General features: G+C 48.4%; 1 long non-coding RNA gene across 1 annotated transcript; it reads left to right on the top strand.

Annotated features, from left to right (window-relative positions):
* The first annotated feature begins 2,095 nt into the window (after positions 1-2,095).
* On the top strand, positions 2,096-3,481 carry LOC124686120. Its single transcript, XR_006997728.1, has 3 exons — positions 2,096-2,190; positions 2,282-2,335; positions 3,295-3,481. It is a non-coding gene; the product is annotated as an uncharacterized LOC124686120 (long non-coding RNA).
* Positions 3,482-9,227: the final 5,746 nt, after the last annotated feature.

Here is a 9,227-nt window from a genome sequence, read left to right as displayed (position 1 = left end):
GAGATTGGGAAGTGGAGACTCCCCTTGCAGCGTGTCTTGATCTCCCCGGCAACGGCGCTAGAAAATATGCTTGATGGCGTGTATTTCACACGTTCGTTGGGCAACCCCAAGAGGAAGGTATGATGCGTACAGCAGCAAGTTTTCTCTCAGAAAGAAACCAAGGTTTATCGAACCAGGAGGAGCCAAGAAGCACGTTGAAGGTTGATGGCGGCGGGATGTAGTGCGGCGCAACACCAGAGATTCCGGCGCCAACATGGAACCTGCACAACACAACCAAAGTACTTTGCCCCAACGAAAAAGTGAGGTTGTCAATCTCACCGGCTTGCTGTAACAAAGGATTAACCGAATTGTGTGGAAGATGATTGTTTGCAGAGAAAACAAGTAAAACAAGTATTGCAGCAGATTTGTATTTCGAGTATTAAAAGAATGGACCGGGGTCCACAGTTCACTAGAGGTGTCTCTCCCATAAGATAAAAGCATGTTGGGTGAACAAATTACAGTCGGGCAATTGACAAATAGAGAGGGCATAACAATGCACATACATGGCATGATAAGTATAGTGAGATTTAATTGGGCATTACGACAAAGTACATAGACCGCCATCCAACTGCATCTATGCCTAAAAAGTCCACCTTCAGGTTATCGTCCGAACCCCTTCCAAGTATTAAGTTGCAAAGCAACAGACAATTGCATTAAGTATGTTGCGTAATGTAATCAACAACTACATCCTCGGACATAGCGCCAATGTTTTATCCCTAGTGGCAACAGCACAGCACAACCTTAGAACTTTTCGTCACCGTCCCAGGTGTCAATGCAGGCATGAACCCACTATCGAGCATAAATACTCCCTCTTGGAGTTAAAAGCAAAAACTTGGCCAGAGCCTCTACTAGTAACGGAGAGCATGCAAGATCATAAACAACACATATGTAATAACTTGATAATTAACATAACATGGTATTCTCTATCCATCGGATCCCGACAAACACAACATAGAGTATTACGGATAGATGATCTTGATCATGTTAGGCAGCTCACAAGATCCAACAATGAAGCACAATGAGGAGAAGACAACCATCTAGCTACTGCTATGGACCCATAGTCTAGGGGTGAACTACTCACTCATCACTCCGGAGGCGACCATGACGGTGTAGAGTCCTCCGGGAGATGAATCCCCTCTCCGGCAGGGCGCCGGAGGAGATCTCCGTAATCCCCCGAGATGGGATCGGCGGCGGCGGCGTCTCGCAAGGTTTTCCGTATCGTGGTTTTTCGCATCGGGGGTTTCGCGACGGAGGCTTTAGGTAGGCGGAAGGGCGAGTCGGGGGCCGACGAGGGGCCCACACCACAGGGCGGCGCGGGCCCCCCTTGGCCGCGCCGCCATGTGGTTTGGCCACCTCGTGGCCCCACTTCGTATGCTCTTCGGTCTTCTGGAAGGTTCGTGGTGAAATAGGCCCTCGGGTCTTGATTTCGTCCAATTCCGAGAATATTTCGTTACTAGGATTTCTGAAACCAAAAACAACAAAAACAAGCAATCGGCACTTCGGCATCTTGTTAATAGGTTAGTTCCAGAAAATGCACGAATATGACATAAAGTGTGCATAAAACATGTAGGTATCATCAATAATATGGCATAGAACATAAGAAATTATCGATACGTCGGAGACGTATCACGGTTCTCGGTTCCACGGCGACTGACGAAGGTTGCTCGCTCGCGGCGGCCGTGGAGCGCGGAGCTTATGCTGGCGTACCAGAGCCTCGGGGTGGTGTATGGCGACGTGGCCACAGCGCCGCTCTACGTCTTCAAGAGCGCCTTCGCCGGCGGGGACATCGAGGGGACATCGAGCATTCGGCGGGGAACGAGGAGATCTACGCCGTGCTCTCCCTCGTCTTCTGGACGTTGACCCTCATCCCGCTCATCAAGTACGTCTTCCTCGTGCTCCGCGCCGACGACCACGGCGAGGGCGGCACCTTCGCGCTCTACTCCCTCATCTGCCGCCGCGTCCGTGCCGGCCTCCTCCCGGGCGGCGGCGGCGAGCTCGCCGTGCAACCGCGCGAGGGCGCGGCGCTCCGACTCTCGAGGGTGCGCGCCGCCCTGGAGCGGCACAGGGTCCTGCAGAGGCTGCTGCTCCTGCTCGCCCTCCTCGGGACCTGCATGGTCATCGGCGACGGCGTGCTCACCCCTGCCGTCTCCGGTCGGCGCCCTCCTCCTCCACAGATTTAGTTTCCTTCCTGTTATTGCATTGGTACAGCCTGCCTGATGTCCTCTTCTTGCTCTGTTTTCAGTGATCTCCGCGGTGTCCGGGCTCAAGCTCTCGCTGGACAATAAGCAGCACGAATGTAGGTCAATTGCTTCCCCTGCTTGCGTTTACGATTCCTCGATACCGATGTGTGCTTCCAGTACTAGTGGATTCCAATTGAACACATTCTAGCAATGGATTTACTTGTTGCTCTTAGAAAAATTCTGAAACCTGAATATACGATTGTTGAGTAGTGTGTCTGAATGTGTTGTGACATGTTGGTTTTCAGATATACTGCTACCGGTAACCTGAATATACGTGATTCCAAAATTGTTCCTTGACTATTTGAAACAAGCCGGCTCCCAGTATAATATCTCGTACCTAGTAAGTAGTAGGTTTAGTTCAGCTAGATTTGCATGGATGCATCAGTAAGTCTGCTTTTACTTGACAATGTGCTATGTTTGTCAGTTTAGTTATGCTCCCTCCTTTTTGGGCCAAAGCTGCTATACAAATTTCTTTTGGCATCCTAGATAGAAGCTATAAAAGTGAAACCTGTATTGTGGAACAGTTAGCAGTGTTTTCCTTGCTTAATTTCTTGAGATGAATACTACTTTGCTTGCATTGTACAGCTGGAAACAATGGCCGTTGTTTCTATCCTCTTATTAGTGCTTCTGTTGATAGGTGTGTGATAACTCAAAACTGTTAGTTCTATACTATCTCCTCATGCATGCTGATTTATGAAAGTAACTTCTATTCTTACATAATCTACTGGCATCTACTTTGAGATGATCTGAACACTTTATGCTGGAAACAATGGCCGTTGTTTCTATCCTCTTATTAGTGTTTTCTGTAGCTTACTCCTGGATAATAATTCAGTAGCAGTAGTTGGTAGTAATAGCAGGAAGATATTCCTTACTTTTTCTTTTCTTTCAAATTGCCTTCTAAACATAAATGCTGCCATGGTATACTCCTTAGATGGCAGGTCAGTTATCTTGTTTTTTCATGATGTTGCAGTGTTGTTTGGCCGGAATCGAAGACGAACATGGCGGAGGCGAGCAGCAAGGAGAAGCAGCCCCCAGGTGCTCCTGGGCTTGACAGTTCAAGATCAAGGACATTTCACAGGTGGCGTCAGCAGACGGCGTTGTCTCCGATTACCGGCCGCTGCAATATATGCCTGCGTTGGGCGTGGTCGGTGGCTGGTATGCAATACTAGCCATGACCGTCTCGGTTGTTCCATGTGACAGTATTCTTGGTCTGTATTCTTGTACTAAGGATTATTGTATATATTCTTGTGTATATTCAAACAATTGAAAATGCGTCTAATGGGTACACCTAGTTTTTGTGTATATTCTTGTATATGTTGTGTATATTCTGCATATTCTGTGTAATTCGAGCATTTTTTTTTTGCTCCTGCTTAATGTTACCCCCGGCGGATTGGAAAGTGCCGGCGGTAAGTATTACCCCTGGCAGATTGGATGGGGGCGCCGGTGGTAAGCTCGGTTACCCCCGGCGTTTTCGAAAGCGCCGGCGGTAGGCCATTACCACCGGCGAGGTGATCGCCGGCAAATACGAAAGTGCCGGCGGTAAGCCTTTCCAGGTCGCCGGCGGTAAGCCTTTTCCTAGTAGTGGGATCTGGCCGTCGGCACCTTGACTGATTCCCGTAGTGAGTAGCAAATGGTGTTCGATCCATCCCAGAGTAGCCACCGGCTGGACAACGGTGAACGGGACTGTGGGTGGGGAGGGGGCTCCTCAAAACGATGTTTGCATGTGTCTCCAAAACCTAATGTCGTAGGTTCAAATCATGCAGACCGTGCGTAACAGTTCGGGCCAAATCTTGAAGAAAGTTCAAAAGCGATGTTTCTCGCAGATAGTCGGGATCTCTACTCCTCGACACTCCTCTAGTTTTTTTGTTTTGTTTTTGAACCTTATGATGAATCGTCTCTTTGGCCGTGACGGGTAGTACCTTCCATTAGAGATTATAAGCCCCCTTGAAATTTGATCCCAAATTTAACTATGAATTTGACATATCAGATACAAATTATATGTTACATAAAATATACAATTAGATTCATATTTGAAAGAAGATTCTAACAATATATTCTTTTATAACAAATAGATTATATTTTATTTACCAATTTTATGGTTAAAGATGGGCTCAAATTTGGGACAGCCTTATAAGTTATAATCCCTAGTGACGGTAATACTCCTGAAGACGTATTCTGACTCAACTTTGATTCTGATCGTTTCCTAATCTGACCCAACTTTACCTTTCCTGCTTTCTTTCCATATATAACTTGATAAATTGCACGTAGCAGAGGAACAGACAGAGGATCGATCGGTCTACACGCGCGCGTAGATATAATCGCCGCCTTACCGGCCTCTCGTACCTAGGGACACGCCATGGCTTCACGGAAACGCCGACGAGAAAACGCATCTGTGCCGGAGACTCCAATAGCCTGGACGCTGCCGGCAGATCTCCTGCTGGAGATCATCTCACGCTCGGAACCACGCACCCTTATCCGCTGTGCCGCCACCTCTAAGCTCCTCCGTCGTGAAATCCTCAGCCCATCTTTCATCCGCCAAGTCAGCCACCAAGTGGCTCCGTGTGTTCTCGCCCATCTCACCTATGATGAAAACAGGCACCTCGCCCTTGTCCACCCGGTGACCCACGTTGCCGCGTCGTTCTGCGACGACATTCTCTCTCCCTTCTTGTCGCGTCACTCCGTCGGCCTCTTTAACCAATATAGCATCGTAGTGTCCCGACGCGGCCTCATCCTCCTCCGGCGCCGAACCATCAAATACCCACCGGAGTTCGACGACACCAGTTGCTCCGACCTTTGCGTGTATGACCCTATGAGTGGCGTCCAGACATTCTATTCCGAACCGCCGGGGATCAGCTCTTGTTGTAAGTATGTCCTACTCACTGCCGCCGACGGCATCAAGTGCTCCATCCTTTTGGTCGCGATCGATCACTACGGATCGAGCCTGAAAGTTCAGACTGCATCATCATGTGGCACCTGGAGTCCTGTTACTGGGTGCGACAATCACCTCCCATGGTGGTCGATCAAGACACACAGCGACCCCGCAGTCCTCAACGGTGGCATCATTCACTGGATGGAGAATTCTTGCAAGGAAATCCTAAGCTACGACGCGAGCAAAGGGAAGACGGGCACCGTGGAGCTACCGCCCACCAACGGAAACGTCTACCAACACCACTTGGCGACGTCTTCAGATGGGAAAATGCTGAAGTTGCTCGCCATTGAAAGGTTTATCATGTCTGTGTGGCTACACCTCCCGGTCTCAACAGCAGGTGGTAGTGGTTGGTCGCTGGAAGCTGTGATCAACATGGAGGAAAAACTGCGGTCGCTGGACCCTGCTATCATCGATAGCCAAAAACCTATCAAGTTCAAGGGCTTCGGGAAGAGGAGCGGTGAAGTGGTGCTTCTACGGGTATGTGTCGATGGTTATATGGATACAGTCATCGTCTTTGACTTGGAGACGATGGAGATGCGCAAGCAAAACAGGGGATGCTCATTGTTGGAAATTGACCTACCGTCTCGGCTAGAAACTATGATTTTTTTTTCGTAATTAGCTATAAGTAAATAGGATAGGAAACAACCGAATTTTAAAAACCTAGATGGTTCATGTCTACGTGGTATTTCATATGTCATTTCACAAGTAATGTCTATTTTTTTTAAATATCTATATCTATGGAGGTATTGTGTACACTTTATCCAAAATATTTGTCTCATCTTATCTATACGCAACTTTTACGGTACCCCTGTAAAAGTCCTCTATCTATAATATCTAAGTAGGAGCAACCCTCTAAGTTAATTTCTCTCAACATGCTACCTCACCAGCATGCCAACTCAGCGAAAAAATGTTACGCTGGCCTATTCAGCTCCTTGCAAGTTTGATCCAGTAACGCATGAGAAATCCCCTCACACCGATGGGTTTTGTCTACTCCCATTCCGATCCTGGTTGACTCCACTAACAACTTTTAATCTCTCCACAGTCACCAACCTCTCACAATCAGTGTGGCTGTAACGATTGACATGGAGGAGAAGTTGCGGTCGCTAGACCCTGCCATCATCAAGGCTGGTCAGATTTGGCGTTCCGAGCCCAAGTGGTTCGTCGAGGAGAGCGAAACGGTGGAGATGCGTATACATCAGCATGGGTCGAATGCAAGCCGTGGTGTTGTGTTCATTGTTATTGACATAGAGACTGCGGAGATGCACGTGCATAAAAATTCAACCCCTTCCTCCTTCGTACTCTTGGAGGTCGATTTGTCATCTCAGCTACGTGCCATGAAACTTTTTTCATAGCTATCTTACAGATTTTGATAAAAGAAATATATTAATATCAAGAAATATCAATTACACCTAGCCTCTCCAACAATATAATGTCAAAATAGACATCAAGGATGCACACAAAACAACAACAAAATGAAAGAAAAAAATAAAATTCCCGCCGAACTGATCAGCCAAGCAACATGAAGTACCACCACCAATGGCCACACCAGGGCTTCCAAAAAGGTTTTCCAAGAACGACACCTCGAAGAAGGAAACAATGCCATCCTAAAGAAAGTTTGGATAAACTCCAGACAATGCCTTCAACAAGGAGACGGATATAGATCCGCCATTGCGCAGGTATAACCAGTGAAGGTCAGACCTAGTTTTTTCACTCCGGAAACCAAAACCTGGTGTCCAAAGAACGCCATCAAGAACGAAGCCCCCCTGTGTTGCCGCCCCCGCTTACCTAGCATGTTGCAAAACACCGATCATCCGATTGACAATCTTCACCACATCTCAAATCTCACTGATGTCATCCCTTGAAATCTCAAACTCCACATGAACTATGCAACCATCTTGATATTCCCATCATTGTTAGTACCACGGTAATCGCACAAAATATGCCAAGGTAGACGTACCGGATGGTACCGACAAAAGTAGATCCTCGAGATGTGCTTCCTTGAAACCACACAGGCAGGTTCACCCATAGTGTGGAGAGGTACTCAACTTAAGCCAATCAATCCCCCGGTAAAGCCAGCTGGAAGACCACCCGCTCTAGGTGAAGAGGATCACCTGTACTCAGCGCACTCACTGTCCGCCGTCATGAGCAACCGCTTGCAATTGCACGGCTTCGCCGCGAGGACAACGTCAATCTCTGGGGTGCATCCGGTGTTGATCCAGAGTGACGTTAGCAGTGATGTCATTAGTTTCACTTTTTGTCCCAATGTTTTTCATGTATCACTTTAATTTCATAAAAGTTTCACTTGTGTTTAAATTATTAATTTTATATTAGAAAAATGTCAAAAAACTCACTAATTAATCTCAAAGCAGGAAGTGGACGCTAGATGTGGCACCGGTAGGTACCGTTACCGGTAAAATCGCTGGGTTCCGGAGCTAGGGCACTAATCCTGTGTAGTCAGCTTAAAAAAAAATACATGTATTCATACGATAGTGAGCGGGCTTTCTATTTAGAGATAGACGATTTGCAACCCCTACGTACCGTATGTTTTGCTCCATGTTTTTCTTTTTATTAAGATGGTTTTACTCGATACAAATAATTCGCGCAATGTGCCCTTAGGTTAATCGAGTTCGTACGGAACCACCGATTGCGCAACGGGGTTTAAGTTAGGGTGTCAGGGTGGAATCCCGGTGAAATTAATCTCACTTTTAGTGTATTTTATCTTTGTAGTTTAACAATTTGTGTCAAAATTTACACAAAAAACAAAATGTATTACGAATGGCCGGGATTTAGGTGGGATCCCATTTGACACCCTGGTTTAATTCGTGTTGGGCTAGCTTGTTTACATGTCGCGTTGAGCACGGAGTCTAATTAATTGGAAAAGCTCTTGTTCGAGTTCGGATGGGTGGCAGATTCAGTTTTCCGAATAGAACCCAATCATCTTATCTGCAGCGATATACAAGCAGGCCGAACTCAAATCAGCTTTGCAGATCAACTAGCAGCTAGCCACGTCCGTCCGGCGAACACACAGATACATACAGCAGGATGGTGGCTTGCAAACGGCGGCGAAGAAACAAACGCATGCTGGAGGACCTGGAGTCACCGATGGCGGACGAGTGGACGGTCCCGGCGGATCTACTGCTGGAGATCATCGCGCTTTCCGACACCCGCACCCTCGTCCGCTGTGCAGCCACCTCCAGGCTCCTCCGCCGAGAAATCCTGGATCCATCTTTCATCCACCGCGTTACCCGGCGAGAAGCAGGAGGCATCGTGCCCCAGCGCTTCCTCGCCCGCATCAACACCCACGACGATACAAATCCAGGTCCGGCGCCGCCACCGCTTTCTCTGGTCGAGCCAGTACTCACGGCCGCCGCCGTGTCGTTCGTGGACGACCATATGTCCCCTTACATGTCGCGCTTCGCGGATGACCTCCTCGGCGAGCGCATTCCCGTGACGTCCCGTGGCGGCCTCGTCCTCCTCCGTCTTCGCTACGCCAACGAAAAGCTATCTAGCTTGTGCGTGTATGACCCCTTCACCGGCCACCGCACCTTCTTCTCCGACCCGCCAGGCCTCGGCTCGAATAGCCGCAGACGCTATCACTTGCTCACCTCCGCGGATGGCATCGGATGCTCCTTCTTATTGTTGGCAGCCAATCTGGATGGCAGGGCTGGAACCGATAGACACACGATCCAAGTCCAGACCATCAGATCAACGTGTGGCATATGGGCACCTTCTGCCATGGTCCACGACGCTACTGGCTTCATTAAGCAAGAGATGAACCGAGATGCGGTCATCCTCGATGGCGGTGTCATGCACTGGCTGGTGCAAAGCCGACGCGAGATCCTCACCTACAACATCTACACGATGGAGGTGGGAGCGGTGCAGCTCCCTGTCATCAGCCCCGACTTCAAAGGAAGACTTTACTACTTGGGGTCATACTACTCAGATGGGCGGAAGCTACTAAGATTGATGTCCTGTAATGTGTTCAAGATATACATGTGGCATCAGCTGCTAGACGGAGG

This window comes from Lolium rigidum, chromosome 2 (assembly GCF_022539505.1).
Source record: "Lolium rigidum isolate FL_2022 chromosome 2, APGP_CSIRO_Lrig_0.1, whole genome shotgun sequence".
Lineage (NCBI taxonomy): Eukaryota > Viridiplantae > Streptophyta > Magnoliopsida > Poales > Poaceae > Lolium > Lolium rigidum.
Note: the sequence above shows the minus strand (reverse complement) of the source record. Positions and strands in the feature narration are given on the sequence as shown.